Source organism: Chiloscyllium punctatum, chromosome 44 (assembly GCF_047496795.1).
Source record: "Chiloscyllium punctatum isolate Juve2018m chromosome 44, sChiPun1.3, whole genome shotgun sequence".
Taxonomy (NCBI): Eukaryota; Metazoa; Chordata; class Chondrichthyes; order Orectolobiformes; family Hemiscylliidae; genus Chiloscyllium; species Chiloscyllium punctatum.
In genome coordinates this window covers 22666148-22682574 of record NC_092782.1, presented here as the reverse complement: position 1 = coordinate 22682574, position 16427 = coordinate 22666148, and positions in this window count along the sequence as shown.

The window sequence follows — 16427 nt, the reverse complement described above, 5'->3', positions numbered from 1 at the left end:
TCTTTTCTGTTTTCTCTTCTTTTCTCTTTTCTCTTCTTTTCTCTTTTCTCTTCATTTCTCATTTCTCTTCACTTTTCTTTTCTCTTCTATTATCTTTGCTCTTCATTTCTCTTTTCTCTTCTTTTCTCTTTTCACTGCTTTTCTCTTATCTCTTCTTTTCTCTTTTCACTGCTTTTCTCTTATGTCTTCTTTTCTCAATTCTCTTTCCTCTTCTTTTCTCTTTTCACTTTTGTCATTTCTCTTTTCTCTTTTGTCTTGTTTTCTCATTTCTCTTCTTTTATCTTTTCTCTTTTCTCTTCTTTTCTCTTTTCTCTTCTTTTCTCTTTCTCTTATATTCTACTTTCTCTTTTCTCTTCTTTTCTCTTTTCTCTTCTTTTCTCTCTTGAAATCTTTTTCTCTTGTCTCATTTCTCGTTATCTCTTTTCTCTTCACTTTTCTCTTTTCTATTTCCTCTTTACCTCCTTTTCTCTTTCCTCTTTTCTCTTCTATTCTGTTTTCTCTTCTTTTCTCTTTCTCTTACATTCTACTTTCTCTTTTCTCTTCTTTTCTCTTTTCTCTTCTTTTCTCTTTTCTCATCTTTTCTCTTTCTCTTATAATCTACTTTCTCTTTTCTCTAATTTTCTCTTTTCTCTTCTTTTCTCTCTTGTAATCTTTTTCTCTTGTCGCATTTCTCGTTTTCTATTTTCGCTTCACTTTTCTCTTTTCTCTTTCCTCTTTTCTCTTGTTTTCTCTTTTCTCTTCTTTTCTCTTTTCTCTTCTTTTCTCTTTCTCTTACATTCTACTTTCTCTTTTCTCTTCTTTTCTCTTTCTCTTATATTCTACTTTCTCTTTTCTCTTCTTTTCTGTTTTCTCTTCTTTTCTCTTTCTCTTATATTCTACTTTCTCTTTTCCCTTCTTTTCCCTTTTCTCTTCTTTTCTCTCTTGAAATCTTTTTCTCTTGTCTCATTTCTCGTTATCTCTTTTCTCTTCACTTTTCTCTTTTCTCTTCTTTTCTCTTTCTCTTATATTCTACTTTCTCTTTTCACTGCTTTAGTCTTATCTCTTCTTTTCTCAATTCTCTTTCCTCTTCTTTTCTCTTTTCACTTTTGTCATTTCTCTTTTCTCTTTTGTCTTGTTTTCTCGTTTCTCATTTCTCTTCATTTATCTTTTCTCTTTTCTCTTCTTTTCTCTTTTCTCTTCTTTTCTCTTTCTCTTATATTCTACTTTCTCTTTTCGCTTCTTTTCTCTTTTCTCTTCTTTTCTCTATTCACTGCTTTTCTCATCTCTTCTTTTCTCTTTTCTCTTCTTTTCTCTTTTCACTGCTTTTCTCTTATCTCTTCTTTTCTCTTCTTTTCTCAATTCTCTTTCCGCTTCTTTTCTCTTTTCACTTTTGTCATTTCTCTTTTCTCTTTTGTCTTGTTTTCTCATTTCTCTTCTTTTCTCTTTTCTCTTTTCTCTTCTTTTCTCTTTCTCTAATATTCTACTTTCTCTTTTCTCTTCTTTTCTCTTTTCTCTTTTTTTCTCTCTTGTAATCTTGTTCTCTTGTCTCCTTTATCGTTATCTCTTTTCTCTTCACTTTTCTCTTTTCTCTTTCCTCTTTTCTCTTCTATTCTGTTTTCTCTTCATTTCTCATTTCTCTTCACTACTCTTTTCTCTTCTCTTCTCTTTGCTCTTCTTTTCTCTTTTCTCTTCTTTTCTGTATTCACAGCTTTTCTCATCTCTTCTTTTCTCTTTTCTCTTCTTTTCTCTTTTCACTGCTTTTCTCTTATCTCTTCTTTTCTCTTCTTTTCTCAATTCTCTTTCCGCTTCTTTTCTCTTTTCACTTTTGTCATTTCTCTTTTTCTCTTTTGTCTTGTTTTCTCATTTCTCTTCTTTTATCTTTTCTCTTTTCTCTTCTTTTCTCTTTTCTCTTCTTTTCTCTTTCTCTTACATTCTACTTTCTCTTTTCTCTTCTTTTCTCTTTCTCTTATAATCCACCTTCTCTTTTCTCTTCTTTTCTCTTTTCTCTTTTCTCTTTTTTTCTCTCTTGTAATCTTTTTCTCTTGTCTCATTTCTCGTTATCTCTTTTCTCTTCACTTTTCTCTTTTCTCTTTCCTCTTTTCTCTTCTCTCTTTATTTCTCTTTCACCCTTTTCTCATCTTTTTCATTCCTCTTTTCTCTTCTTTTCTCTTTTCTCTTCTTTTCTCTTTTCTCTTCATTTCTCTTTTATCTTTTCTCCTCCTTTCTGTTTCCCTCTTCTCTTTTCTCTTTTTTCTTCTTTTCTCTTTTCTCTTCTTTTCTCTTTCCTCTTTTCGCTTCATTTGTTTTTTTCTTTTCACTTTTCACTTCTTTTTTCTTTTCTTTCCTTTTCTCTTTCCTCTTCTCTTCTATTCTCTATTCTCTTCTTTTACCTTTTTTCTTTTCTCTTGTTTTCTCTTTTCTCTTGTTTTCTCTATTCTCTTTCCTCTTCTTTTCTCTTTTCAATTTGTCGTTTCTCTTTTCTCATTTCTCTTCATTTATCTTTTGTGTTTTCTCTTCTATTCTCTATTCTCTTCTTTTACCTTTTTTTCTTTTCTCTTGTTTTCTCTTTTCTCTTGTTTTCTCTATTCTCTTTCCTCTTCTTTTCTCTTTTCAATTTGTCGTTTCTCTTTTCTCATTTCTCTTCATTTATCTTTTGTGTTTTCTCTTCTCTTCTCTTTTCTCTTCTTTTCTCTTTTCTCTTCATTTCTCATTTCTCTTCACTTCTCTTTTCTCTTCTATTCTCTTTGCTCTTCTTTTCTCTTTTCTCTTCTTTTCTCTATTCACTGCTTTTCTCATCTCTTCTTTTCTCTTTTCTCTTCTTTTCTCTTTTCACTGCTTTTCTCTTATCTCTTCTTTTCTCAATTCTCTTTCCGCTTCTTTTCTCTTTTCACTTTTGTCATTTCTCTTTTCTCTTTTGTCTTGTTTTCTCATTTCTCTTCTTTTATCTTTTCTCTTTTCTCTTCTTTTCTCTTTTCTCTTCTTTTCTCTTTCTCTTACATTCTACTTTCTCTTTTCTCTTCTTTTCTCTTTCTCTTATATTCTACTTTCTCTTTTCTCTTCTTTTCTGTTTTCTCTTCTTTTCTCTTTCTCTTATATTCTACTTTCTCTTTTCTCTTCTTTTCCCTTTTCTCTTCTTTTCTCTCTTGAAATCTTTTTCTCTTGTCTCATTTCTCGTTATCTCTTTTCTCTTCACTTTTCTCTTTTCTCTTTCCTCTTTACCTCCTTTTCTCTTTCCTCTTTTCTCTTCTATTCTGTTTTCTCTTCTTTTCTCTTTCTCTTACATTCTACTCTCTCTTGTCCCTTCTTTTCTCTTTTCTCTTCTTTTCTCTTTCTCTTATATTCTACTTTCTCTTTTCTCTTCTTTTCTCTTTTCTCTTCTTTTCTCTCTTCTCTTCTTTTCTCTCTTGTAATCTTTTTCTCTTGTCTCATTTCTCGTTATCTCTCTTCTCTTCACTTTTCTCTTTTCTCTTTCCTCTTTTCTTTTATTTTCTCTTCTCTCTTTATTTCTCTTTCACCCTTTTCTCATCTTTTCTCATTGCTCTTTTCTCTTCTTTCTCTTTTCTCTTCTTTTCTCTTTTCTCTTCATTTCTCTTTTATCTTTTCTCCTCCTTTCTGTTTCCCTCTTCTCTTTTCTCTTTTTTCTTCTTATCTCTTTTCTCTTCTTTTCTCTTTCCTCTTTTCGCTTCATTTCTTTTTTCTTTTCACTTTTCTCTTCTTTTTTCTTTTCTTTCCTTTTCTCTTTCCTCTTCTCTTCTATTCTCTATTCTCTTCTTTTACCTTTTTTCTTTTCTCTTGTTTTCTCTTTTCTCTTGTTTTCTCTAATCTCTTTCCTCTTCTTTCCTCTTTTCAATTTGTCATTTCTCTTTTCTCATTTCTCTTCATTTATCTTTTCAGTTTTCTCTTCTTTTCTCTTTTCTCTTCTTTTCTCTTTTCTCTTCATTTCTCATTTCTCTTCATTTCTCTTTTCTCTTCTATTCTCTTTGCTCTTCTTTTCTCTTCTTTTCTCTTTTCACTGCTTTTCTCATATCTCTTCTTTTCTCTTATTTCTTCTTTTCTCTTTTCTCTTCTTTTCTCATTTCTCTTCACTTCTCTTTTCTCTTCTATTCTCTTTGCTCTTCTTTTCTCTTCTTTTCTCTATTCACTGCTTTTCTCATCTCTTCTTTTCTCTTTTCTCTTCTTTTCTCTTTTCACTGCTTTTCTCTTATCTCTTCTTTTCTCTTCTTTTCTCCATTCTCTTTCCGCTTCTTTTCTCTTTTCACTTTTGTCTTGTTTTCTCATTTCTCTTCTTTTAACTTTTCTCTTTTCTCTTCTTTTCTCTTTTCTCTTCTTTTCTCTTTCTCTTACATTCTACTTTCTCTTTTCTCTTCTTTTCTCTTTCTCTTATATTCTACTTTCTCTTTTCTCTTCTTTTCTCTTTTCTCTTCTTTTCTCTTTCTCTTATATTTTACTTTCTCTTTTCTCTTCTTTTCCCTTTTCTCTTCTTTTCTCTCTTGAAATCTTTTTCTCTTGTCTCATTTCTCGTTATCTCTTTTCTCTTCACTTTTCTCTTTTCTCTTTCCTCTTTTCTCTTCTTTTCTCTTTTATCTTCATTTCTCATTTCTCTTCACTTCTCTTTTCTCTTCTATTCTCTTTGCTCTTCTTTTCTCTTTTCTCTTCTTTTCTCTATTCACTGCTTTTGTCATCTCTTCTTTTCTCTTTTCTCTTATTTTCTCTTTTCACTGCTTTTCTCTTATCTCTTCTTTTCTCAATTCTCTTTCCGCTTCTTTTCTCTTTTCACTTTTGTCATTTCTCTTTTCTCTTTTGTCTTGTTTTCTCATTTCTCTTCTTTTATCTTTTCTCTTTTCTCTTCTTTTCTCTTTTCTCTTCTTTTCTCTTTCTCTTACATTCTACTTTCTCTTTTCTCTTCTTTTCTCTTTCTCTTATATTCTACTTTCTCTTTTCTCTTCTTTTCTGTTTTCTCTTCTTTTCTCTTTCTCTTATATTCTACTTTCTCTTTTCTCTTCTTTTCCCTTTTCTCTTCTTTTCTCTCTTGAAATCTTTAACTCTTGTCTCATTTCTCGTTATCTCTTTTCTCTTCACTTTTCTCTTTTCTCTTTCCTCTTTACCTCCTTTTCTCTTTCCTCTTTTCTCTTCTATTCTGTTTTCTCTTCTTTTCTCTTTCTCTTACATTCTACTCTCTCTTGTCCCTTCTTTTCTCTTTTCTCTTCTTTTCTCTTTCTCTTATATTCTACTTTCTCTTTTCTCTTCTTTTCTCATTTCTCTTCTTTTATCTTTTCTCTTTTCTCTTCTTTTCTCTTTTCTCTTTCTCTTACATTCTACTTTCTCATTTCTCTTCTTTACTCTTTCTCTTATATTCTACATTCTCCTTTCTCTTCTTTTCTCTTTTCTCTTCTTTTCTCTTTCTCTTATATTCTACTTTCTCATTTATCTTCTTTTCTCTTTTCTCTTCTTTGCTCTCTTGAAATCTTTTTCTCTTGTCTCATTTCTCGTTATCTCTTTTCTCTTCACGTTTCTCTTTTCTCTTTTCTCTTTTCTCATTTCTCTTCATTTATCTTTTCTGTTTTCTCTTCTTTTTTCTTTTCTCTTCTTTTCTCTTTTCTCTTCATTTCTCATTTCTCTTCACTTTCCTCTTTTCTCGCCTTTTCTCTTTCCTCTTTTCTCTTCTTTCTCTTTTCTCTTCTTTTCTCTTTTCTCTTCATTTCTCTTTTCTCTTTACTCCTGCTTTCTTTTTCCCTCTTCTCTTTTCTCTTTTTTCTTCTTTCCTTTTTTCGCTTCATTTCTTTTTTCTTTTCACTTTTCTCTACTTTTTTCTTATCTTTCCTTTTCTCTTTCCTCTTCTCTTCTATTCTCTATTCTCTTCTTTTACCTTTTTTCTTTTCTCTTGTTTTCTCTAATCTCTTTCCTCTTCTTTTCTCTTTTCAATTTGTCATTTCTCTTTTCTCATTTCTCTTCATTTATCTTTTCTGTTTTCTCTTCTTTTCTCTTTTCTCTTCTTTTCTCTTTTCTCTTCATTTCTCATTTCTCTTCACTTTTCTTTTCTCTTCTATTATCTTTGCTCTTCATTTCTCTTTTCTCTTCTTTTCTCTTTTCACTGCTTTTCTCTTATCTCTTCTTTTCTCTTTTCACTGCTTTTCTCTTATGTCTTCTTTTCTCAATTCTCTTTCCTCTTCTTTTCTCTTTTCACTTTTGTCATTTCTCTTTTCTCTTTTGTCTTGTTTTCTCATTTCTCTTCTTTTATCTTTTCTCTTTTCTCTTCTTTTCTCTTTTCTCTTCTTTTCTCTTTCTCTTATATTCTACTTTCTCTTTTCTCTTCTTTTCTCTTTTCTCTTCTTTTCTCTCTTGAAATCTTTTTCTCTTGTCTCATTTCTCGTTATCTCTTTTCTCTTCACTTTTCTCTTTTCTCTTCTTTTCTCTTTCTCTTATATTCTACTTTCTCTTTTCTCTTCTTTTCTCATTTCTCTTCTTTTATCTTTTCTCTTTTCTCTTCTTTTCTCTTTTCTCTTTCTCTTACATTCTACTTTCTCTTTTCTCTTCTTTACTCTTTCTCTTATATTCTACATTCTCCTTTCTCTTCTTTTCTCTTTTCTCTTCTTTTCTCTTTCTCTTATATTCTACTTTCTCATTTATCTTCTTTTCTCTTTTCTCTTCTTTGCTCTCTTGAAATCTTTTTCTCTTGTCTCATTTCTCGTTATCTCTTTTCTCTTCACGTTTCTCTTTTCTCTTTTCTCTTTTCTCATTTCTCTTCATTTATCTTTTCTGTTTTCTCTTCTTTTTTCTTTTCTCTTCTTTTCTCTTTTCTCTTCATTTCTCATTTCTCTTCACTTTCCTCTATTCTCGCCTTTTCTCTTTCCTCTTTTCTCTTCTTTCTCTTTTCTCTTCTTTTCTCTTTTCTCTTCATTTCTCTTTTCTCTTTACTCCTGCTTTCTTTTTCCCTCTTCTCTTTTCTCTTTTTTCTTCTTTCCTTTTTTCGCTTCATTTCTTTTTTCTTTTCACTTTTCTCTACTTTTTTCTTATCTTTCCTTTTCTCTTTCCTCTTCTCTTCTATTCTCTATTCTCTTCTTTTACCTTTTTTCTTTTCTCTTGTTTTCTCTAATCTCTTTCCTCTTCTTTTCTCTTTTCAATTTGTCATTTCTCTTTTCTCATTTCTCTTCATTTATCTTTTCTGTTTTCTCTTCTTTTCTCTTTTCTCTTCTTTTCTCTTTTCTCTTCATTTCTCATTTCTCTTCACTTTTCTTTTCTCTTCTATTATCTTTGCTCTTCATTTCTCTTTTCTCTTCTTTTCTCTTTTCACTGCTTTTCTCTTATCTCTTCTTTTCTCTTTTCACTGCTTTTCTCTTATGTCTTCTTTTCTCAATTCTCTTTCCTCTTCTTTTCTCTTTTCACTTTTGTCATTTCTCTTTTCTCTTTTGTCTTGTTTTCTCATTTCTCTTCTTTTATCTTTTCTCTTTTCTCTTCTTTTCTCTTTTCTCTTCTTTTCTCTTTCTCTTATATTCTACTTTCTCTTTTCTCTTCTTTTCTCTCTTGAAATCTTTTTCTCTTGTCTCATTTCTCGTTATCTCTTTTCTCTTCACTTTTCTCTTTTCTCTTTCCTCTTAACCTCCTTTTCTCTTTCCTCTTTTCTCTTCTATTCTGTTTTCTCTTCTTTTCTCTTTCTCTTACATTCTACTTTCTCTTTTCTCTTCTTTTCTCTTTTCTCATCTTTTCTCTTTTCTCATCTTTTCTCTTTCTCTTATATTCTACTTTCTCATTTCTCTTCTTTTCTCTTTTCTCTTCTTTGCACCCTTGAAATCTTTTTCTCTTGTCTCATTTCTCGTTATCTCTTTTCTCTTCACTTTTCTCTTTTCTCTTTCCTCTTTTCTCGCCTTTTCTCTTTCCTCTTTTCTCTTCTTTCTCTTTTCTCTTCTTTTCTCTTTTCTCTTCATTTCTCTTTTCTCTTTTCTCCTGCTTTCTTTTTCCCTCTTCTCTTTTCTCTTTTTTCTTCTTTCCTTTTTTCGCTTCATTTCTTTTTTCTTTTCACTTTTCTCTACTTTTTTCTTATCTTTCCTTTTCTCTTTCCTCTTCTCTTCTGTTCTCTATTCTCTTCTTTTACCTTTTTTCTTTTCTCTTGTTTTCTCTTTTCTCTTGTTTTCTCTAATCTCTTTCCTCTTCTTTTCTCTTTTCAATTTGTCATTTCTCTTTTCTCATTACTCTTCATTTATCTTTTCTGTTTTCTCTTCTTTTCTCTTTTCTCTTCTTTTCTCTTTTCTCTTCATTTCTCATTTCTCTTCACTTTTCTTTTCTCTTCTATTATCTTTGCTCTTCATTTCTCTTTTCTCTTCTTTTCTCTTTTCACTGCTTTTCTCTTATCTCTTCTTTTCTCTTTTCACTGCTTTTCTCTTATGTCTTCTTTTCTCAATTCTCTTTCCTCTTCTTTTCTCTTTTCACTTTTGTCATTTCTCTTTTCTCTTTTGTCTTGTTTTCTCATTTCTCTTCTTTTATCTTTTCTCTTTTCTCTTCTTTTCTCTTTTCTCTTCTTTTCTATTTCTCTTATATTCTACTTTCTCTATTCACTGCTTTAGTCTTATCTCTTCTTTTCTCAATTCTCTTTCCTCTTCTTTTCTCTTTTCACTTTTGTGATTTCTCTTTTCTCTTTTGTCTTGTTTTCTCGTTTCTCATTTCTCTTCATTTATCTTTTCTCTTTTCTCTTCTTTTCTCTTTTCTCTTCTTTTCTCTTTCTCTTATATTCTACTTTCTCTTTTCGCTTCTTTTCTCTTTTCTCTTCTTTTCTCTTTCTCTTATATTCTACTTTCTCTTTTCTCTTCTTTTCTCTCGAAATCTTTTTCTCTTGTCTCCTTTATCGTTATCTCTTTTCTCTTCACTTTTCTCTTTTCTCTTTCCTCTTTTCTCTTCTATTCTGTTTTCTCTTCATTTCTCATTTCTCTTCACTTCTCTTTTCTCTTCTCTTCTCTTTGCTCTTCTTTTCTCTTTTCTCTTCTTTTCTCTATTCACAGCTTTTCTCATCTCTTCTTTTCTCTTTTCTCTTCTTTTCTCTTTTCACTGCTTTTCTCTTATCTCTTCTTTTCTCTTCTTTTCTCAATTCTCTTTCCGCTTCTTTTCTCTTTTCACTTTTGTCATTTCTCTTTTTCTCTTTTGTCTTGTTTTCTCATTTCTCTTCTTTTATCTTTTCTCTTTTCTCTTCTTTTCTCTTTTCTCTTCTTTTCTCTTTCTCTTACATTCTACTTTCTCTTTTCTCTTCTTTTCTCTTTCTCTTATAATCCACCTTCTCTTTTCTCTTCTTTTCTCTTTTCTCTTCTTTTCTCTTTTCTCTTCTTTTCTCTATTCACTGCTTTTCTCATCTCTTCTTTTCTCTTTTCTCTTCTTTTCTCTTTTCACTGCTTTTCTCTTATCTCTTCTTTTCTCAATTCTCTTTCCGCTTCTTTTCTCTTTTCACTTTTGTCATTTCTCTTTTCTCTTTTGTCTTGTTTTCTCATTTCTCTTCTTTTATCTTTTCTCTTTTCTCTTCTTTTCTCTTTCTCTTACATTCTACTTTCTCTTTTCTCTTCTTTTCTCTTTCTCTTATATTCTACTTTCTCTTTTCTCTTCTTTTCTGTTTTCTCTTCTTTTCTCTTTCTCTTATATTCTACTTTCTCTTTTCTCTTCTTTTCCCTTTTCTCTTCTTTTCTCTCTTGAAATCTTTTTCTCTTGTCTCATTTCTCGTTATCTCTTTTCTCTTCACTTTTCTCTTTTCTCTTTCCTCTTTACCTCCTTTTCTCTTTCCTCTTTTCTCTTCTATTCTGTTTTCTCTTCTTTTCTCTTTCTCTTACATTCTACTCTCTCTTGTCCCTTCTTTTCTCTTTCTCTTATATTCTACTTTCTCTTTTCTCTTCTTTTCTCTTTTCTCTTCTTTTCTCTCTTCTCTTCTTTTCTCTCTTGTAATCTTTTTCTCTTGTCTCATTTCTCGTTATCTCTCTTCTCTTCACTTTTCTCTTTTCTCTTTCCTCTTTTCTTTTATTTTCTCTTCTCTCTTTATTTCTCTTTCACCCTTTTCTCATCTTTTCTCATTGCTCTTTTCTCTTCTTTCTCTTTTCTCTTCTTTTCTCTTTTCTCTTCATTTCTCTTTTATCTTTTCTCCTCCTTTCTGTTTCCCTCTTCTCTTTTCTCTTTTTTCTTCTTATCTATTTTCTCTTCTTTTCTCTTTCCTCTTTTCGCTTCATTTCTTTTTTCTTTTCACTTTTCTCTTCTTTTTTCTTTTCTTTCCTTTTCTCTTTCCTCTTCTCTTCTATTCTCTATTCTCTTCTTTTACCTTTTTTCTTTTCTCTTGTTTTCTCTTTTCTCTTGTTTTCTCTAATCTCTTTCCTCTTCTTTCCTCTTTTCAATTTGTCATTTCTCTTTTCTCATTTCTCTTCATTTATCTTTTCAGTTTTCTCTTCTTTTCTCTTTTCTCTTCTTTTCTCTTTTCTCTTCATTTCTCATTTCTCTTCATTTCTCTTTTCTCTTCTATTCTCTTTGCTCTTCTTTTCTCTTCTTTTCTCTTTTCACTGCTTTTCTCATATCTCTTCTTTTCTCTTATCTCTTCTTTTCTCTTTTCTCTTCTTTTCTCATTTCTCTTCACTTCTCTTTTCTCTTCTATTCTCTTTGCTCTTCTTTTCTCTTCTTTTCTCTATTCACTGCTTTTCTCATCTCTTCTTTTCTCTTTTCTCTTCTTTTCTCTTTTCACTGCTTTTCTCTTATCTCTTCTTTTCTCTTCTTTTCTCCATTCTCTTTCCGCTTCTTTTCTCTTTTCACTTTTGTCATTTCTCTTTTCTCTTTTGTCTTGTTTTCTCATTTCTCTTCTTTTAACTTTTCTCTTTTCTCTTCTTTTCTCTTTTCTCTTCTTTTCTCTTTCTCTTACATTCTACTTTCTCTTTTCTCTTCTTTTCTCTTTCTCTTATATTCTACTTTCTCTTTTCTCTTCTTTTCCCTTTTCTCTTCTTTTCTCTCTTGAAATCTTTTTCTCTTGTCTCATTTCTCGTTATCTCTTTTCTCTTCACTTTTCTCTTTTCTCTTTCCTCTTTTCTCTTCTTTTCTCTTTTATCTTCATTTCTCATTTCTCTTCACTTCTCTTTTCTCTTCTATTCTCTTTGCTCTTCTTTTCTCTTTTCTCTTCTTTTCTCTATTCACTGCTTTTGTCATCTCTTCTTTTCTCTTTTCTCTTCTTTTCTCTTTTCACTGCTTTTCTCTTATCTCTTCTTTTCTCAATTCTCTTTCCGCTTCTTTTCTCTTTTCACTTTTGTCATTTCTCTTTTCTCTTTTGTCTTGTTTTCTCATTTCTCTTCTTTTATCTTTTCTCTTTTCTCTTCTTTTCTCTTTTCTCTTCTTTTCTCTTTCTCTTACATTCTACTTTCTCTTTTCTCTTCTTTTCTCTTTCTCTTATATTCTACTTTCTCTTTTCTCTTCTTTTCTGTTTTCTCTTCTTTTCTCTTTCTCTTATATTCTACTTTCTCTTTTCTCTTCTTTTCCCTTTTCTCTTCTTTTCTCTCTTGAAATCTTTTTCTCTTGTCTCATTTCTCGTTATCTCTTTTCTCTTCACTTTTCTCTTTTCTCTTTCCTCTTTACCTCCTTTTCTCTTTCCTCTTTTCTCTTCTATTCTGTTTTCTCTTCTTTTCTCTTTCTCTTACATTCTACTCTCTCTTGTCCGTTCTTTTCTCTTTTCTCTTCTTTTCTCTTTCTCTTATATTCTACTTTCTCTTTTCTCTTCTTTTCTCATTTCTCTTCTTTTATCTTTTCTCTTTTCTCTTCTTTTCTCTTTTCTCTTTCTTTTACATTCTACTTTCTCTTTTCTCTTCTTTACTCTTTCTCTTATATTCTACTTTCTCCTTTCTCTTCTTTTCTCTTTTCTCTTCTTTTCTCTTTCTCTTATATTCTACTTTCTCATTTCTCTTCTTTTCTCTTTTCTCTTCTTTGCTCTCTTGAAATCTTTTTCTCTTGTCTCATTTCTCGTTATCTCTTTTCTCTTCAGGTTTCTCTTTTCTCTTTCCTCTTTTCTCGCCTTTTCTCTTTCCTCTTTTCTCTTCTTTCTCTTTTCTCTTCTTTTCTCTTTTCTCTTCATTTATCTTTTCTCTTTACTCCTGCTTTCTTTTTCCCTCTTCTCTTTTCTCTTTTTTCTTCTTTCCTTTTTTCGCTTCATTTCTTTTTTCTTTTCACTTTTCTCTACTTTTTTCTTATCTTTCCTTTTCTCTTTCCTCTTCTCTTCTATTCTCTATTCTCTTCTTTTACCTTTTTTCTTTTCTCTTGTTTTCTCTTTTCTCTTGTTTTCTCTAATCTCTTTCCTCTTCTTTTCTCTTTTCAATTTGTCATTTCTCTTTTCTCATTTCTCTTCATTTATCTTTTCTGTTTTCTCTTCTTTTCTCTTTTCTCTTCTTTTCTCTTTTCTCTTCATTTCTCATTTCTCTTCCCTTTTCTTTTCTCTTCTATTATCTTTGCTCTTCATTTCTCTTTTCTCTTCTTTTCTCTTTTCACTGCTTTTCTCTTATCTCTTCTTTTCTCTTTTCACTGCTTTTCTCTTATCTCTTCTTTTCTCAATTCTCTTTCCTCTTCTTTTCTCTTTTCACTTTTGTCATTTCTCTTTTCTCTTTTGTCTTGTTTTCTCATTTCTCTTCTTTTATCTTTTCTCTTTTCTCTTCTTTTCTCTTTTCTCTTCTTTTCTCTTTCTCTTATATTCTACTTTCTCTTTTCTCTTCTCTTCTCTTTTCTCTTCTTTTCTCTCTTGAAATCTTTTTCTCTTGTCTCATTTCTCGTTATCTCTTTTCTCTTCACTTTTCTCTTTTCTCTTTCCTCTTTACCTCCTTTTCTCTTTCCTCTTTTCTCTTCTATTCTGTTTTCTCTTCTTTTCTCTTTCTCTTACATTCTACTTTCTCTTTTCTCTTCTTTTCTCTTTTCTCTTCTTTTCTCTTTTCACTGCTTTTCTCTTATCTCTTCTTTTCTCTTCTTTTCTCAATTCTCTTTCCGCTTCTTTTCTCTTTTCACTTTTGTCATTTCTCTTTTTCTCTTTTGTCTTGTTTTCTCATTTCTCTTCATTTATCTTTTCTGTTTTCTCTTCTTTTCTCTTTTCTCTTCTTTTCTCTTTTCTCTTCTTTTCTCTTTTCACTGCTTTTCTCTTATCTCTTCTTTTCTCTTCTTTTCTCAATTCTCTTTCCGCTTCTTTTCTCTTTTCACTTTTGTCATTTCTCTTTTTCTCTTTTGTCTTGTTTTCTCATTTCTCTTCTTTTATCTTTTCTCTTTTCTCTTCTTTTCCCTTTTCTCTTCTTTTCTCTTTCTCTTACATTCTACTTTCTCTTTTCTCCTCTTTTCTCTTTCTCTTATATTCAACCTTCTCTTTTCTCTTCTTTTCTCTTTTCTCTTCTTTTCTCTTTTCTCTTTTTTTCTCTCTTGTAATCTTTTTCACTTGTCTCATTTCTCGTTATCTCTTTTCTCTTCACTTTTCTCTTTTCTCTTTCCTCTTTTCTTTTCTTTTCTCTTCTCTCTTTATTTCTCGTTCACCCTTTTCTCATCTTTTTCATTCCTCTTTTCTCTTCTTTCTCTTTTTTCTTCTTTTCTCTTTTCTCTTCATTTCTCTTTTATCTTTTCTCCTCCTTTCTGTTTCCCTCTTCTCTTTTCTCTTTTTTCTTCTTTTCTCTTTTCTCTTCTTTTCTCTTTCCTCTTTTCGCTTCATTTGTTTTTTTCTTTTCACTTTTCTCTTCTTTTTTCTTTTCTTTCCTTTTCTCTTTCCTCTTCTCTTCTATTCTCTATTCTATTCTTTTACCTTTTTTTCTTTCCTCTTGTTTTCTCTATTCTCTTGTTTTCTCTATTCTCTTTCCTCTCCTTTTCTCTTTTCAATTTGTCATTTCTCTTTTCTCATTTCTCTTCATTTATCTTTTCTGTTTTCTCTTCCCTTCTCTTTTCTCTTCTTTTCTCTTATCTCTTCATTTCTCATTTCTCTTCACTTCTCGTTTCTCTTCTATTCTCTTTGCTCTTCTTTTCTCTTTTCTCTTCTTTTCTCTATTCACTGCTTTTCTCATCTCTTCTTTTCTCTTTTCTCTTCTTTTCTCTTTTCACTGCTTTTCTCTTATCTCTTCTTTTCTCTTCTTTTCTCAATTCTCTTTCCGCTTCTTTTCTCTTTTCACTTTTGTCATTTCTCTTTTTCTCTTTTGTCTTGTTTTCTCATTTCTCTTCATTTATCTTTTCTGTTTTCTCTTCTTTCTCTTTTCTCTTCTTTTCTCTTTTCTCTTCTTTTCTCTTTTCTCTTCTTTTCTCTTTTCACTGCTTTTCTCTTATCTCTTCTTTTCTCTTCTTTTCTCAATTCTCTTTCCGCTTCTTTTCTCTTTTCACTTTTGTCATTTCTCTTTTTCTCTTTTGTCTTGTTTTCTCATTTCTCTTCTTTTATCTTTTCTCTTTTCTCTTCTTTTCCCTTTTCTCTTCTTTTCTCTTTCTCTTACATTCTACTTTCTCTTTTCTCCTCTTTTCTCTTTCTCTTATATTCAACCTTCTCTTTTCTCTTCTTTTCTCTTTTCTCTTCTTTTCTCTTTTCTCTTTTTTTCTCTCTTGTAATCTTTTTCACTTGTCTCATTTCTCGTTATCTCTTTTCTCTTCACTTTTCTCTTTTCTCTTTCCTCTTTTCTTTTCTTTTCTCTTCTCTCTTTATTTCTCGTTCACCCTTTTCTCATCTTTTTCATTCCTCTTTTCTCTTCTTTCTCTTTTTTCTTCTTTTCTCTTTTCTCTTCATTTCTCTTTTATCTTTTCTCCTCCTTTCTGTTTCCCTCTTCTCTTTTCTCTTTTTTCTTCTTTTCTCTTTTCTCTTCTTTTCTCTTTCCTCTTTTCGCTTCATTTGTTTTTTTCTTTTCACTTTTCTCTTCTTTTTTCTTTTCTTTCCTTTTCTCTTTCCTCTTCTCTTCTATTCTCTATTCTATTCTTTTACCTTTTTTTCTTTCCTCTTGTTTTCTCTATTCTCTTGTTTTCTCTATTCTCTTTCCTCTCCTTTTCTCTTTTCAATTTGTCATTTCTCTTTTCTCATTTCTCTTCATTTATCTTTTCTGTTTTCTCTTCCCTTCTCTTTTCTCTTCTTTTCTCTTATCTCTTCATTTCTCATTTCTCTTCACTTCTCGTTTCTCTTCTATTCTCTTTGCTCTTCTTTTCTCTTTTCTCTTCTTTTCTCTATTCACTGCTTTTCTCATCTCTTCTTTTCTCTTTTCTCTTCTTTTCTCTTTTCACTGCTTTTCTCTTATCTCTTCTTTTCTCTTCTTTTCTCAATTCTCTTTCCGCTTCTTTTCTCTTTTCACTTTTGTCATTTCTCTTTTTCTCTTTTGTCTTGTTTTCTCATTTCTCTTCATTTATCTTTTCTGTTTTCTCTTCTTTCTCTTTTCTCTTCTTTTCTCTTTTCTCTTCATTTCTCTTTTCTCTTTTCTCCTGCTTTCTTTTTCCCTCTTCTCTTTTCTCTTTTTTCTTCTTTCCTTTTTTCGCTTCATTTCTTTTTTCTTTTCACTTTTCTCTACTTTTTTCTTATCTTTCCTTTTCTCTTTCCTCTTCTCTTCTATTCTCTATCTCTTCTTTTACCTTTTTTCTTTTCTCTTGTTTTCTCTTTTCTCTTGTTTTCTCTAATCTCTTTCCTCTTCTTTTCTCTTTTCAATTTGTCATTTCTCTTTTCTCATTTCTCTTCATTTATCTTTTCTGTTTTCTCTTCTTTTCTCTTTTCTCTTCTTTTCTCTTTTCTCTTCATTTCTCATTTCTCTTCACTTTTCTTTTCTCTTCTATTATCTTTGCTCTTCATTTCTCTTTTCTCTTCTTTTCTCTTTTCACTGCTTTTCTCTTATCTCTTCTTTTCTCTTTTCTCTTCTTTTCTCTTTTCACTGCTTTTCTCTTATGTCTTCTTTTCTCAATTCTCTTTCCTCTTCTTTTCTCTTTTCACTTTTGTCATTTCTCTTTTCTCTTTTGTCTTGTTTTCTCATTTCTCTTCTTTTCTCTTTTCTCTTTTCTCTTTTCTCTTCTTTTCTCTTTCTCTAATATTCTACTTTCTCTTTTCTCTTCTTTTCTCTTTTCTCTTTTTTTCTCTCTTGTAATCTTGTTCTCTTGTCTCATTTCTCGTTATCTCTTTTCTCTTCACTTTTCTCTTTTCTCTTTCCTCTTTTCTCTTCTTTTCTCTTCTCTCTTCATTTCTCTTTTCCCTTTTCTCATCTTTTCTCATTCCTCTTTTCTCTACTTTCTCTTTTCTCTTCTTTTCATTTTTCTCTTCATTTCTCTTTTATCTTTTCTCCTCCTTTCTCTTTCCCTCATCTGTTTTCTCTTTTTTCTTCTTATCTCTTTTCTCTTCTTTTCTCTTTCCTCTTTTTGCTTCATTTCTTTTTTCTTTTCACTTTTCTCTTCTTTTTTCTTTTCTATCCTTTTCTCTTTCCTCTTCTCTTCTATTCTCTATTCTCATCTTTTACCTTTTTACTTTTCTCTTGTTTTCTCTTTTCTCT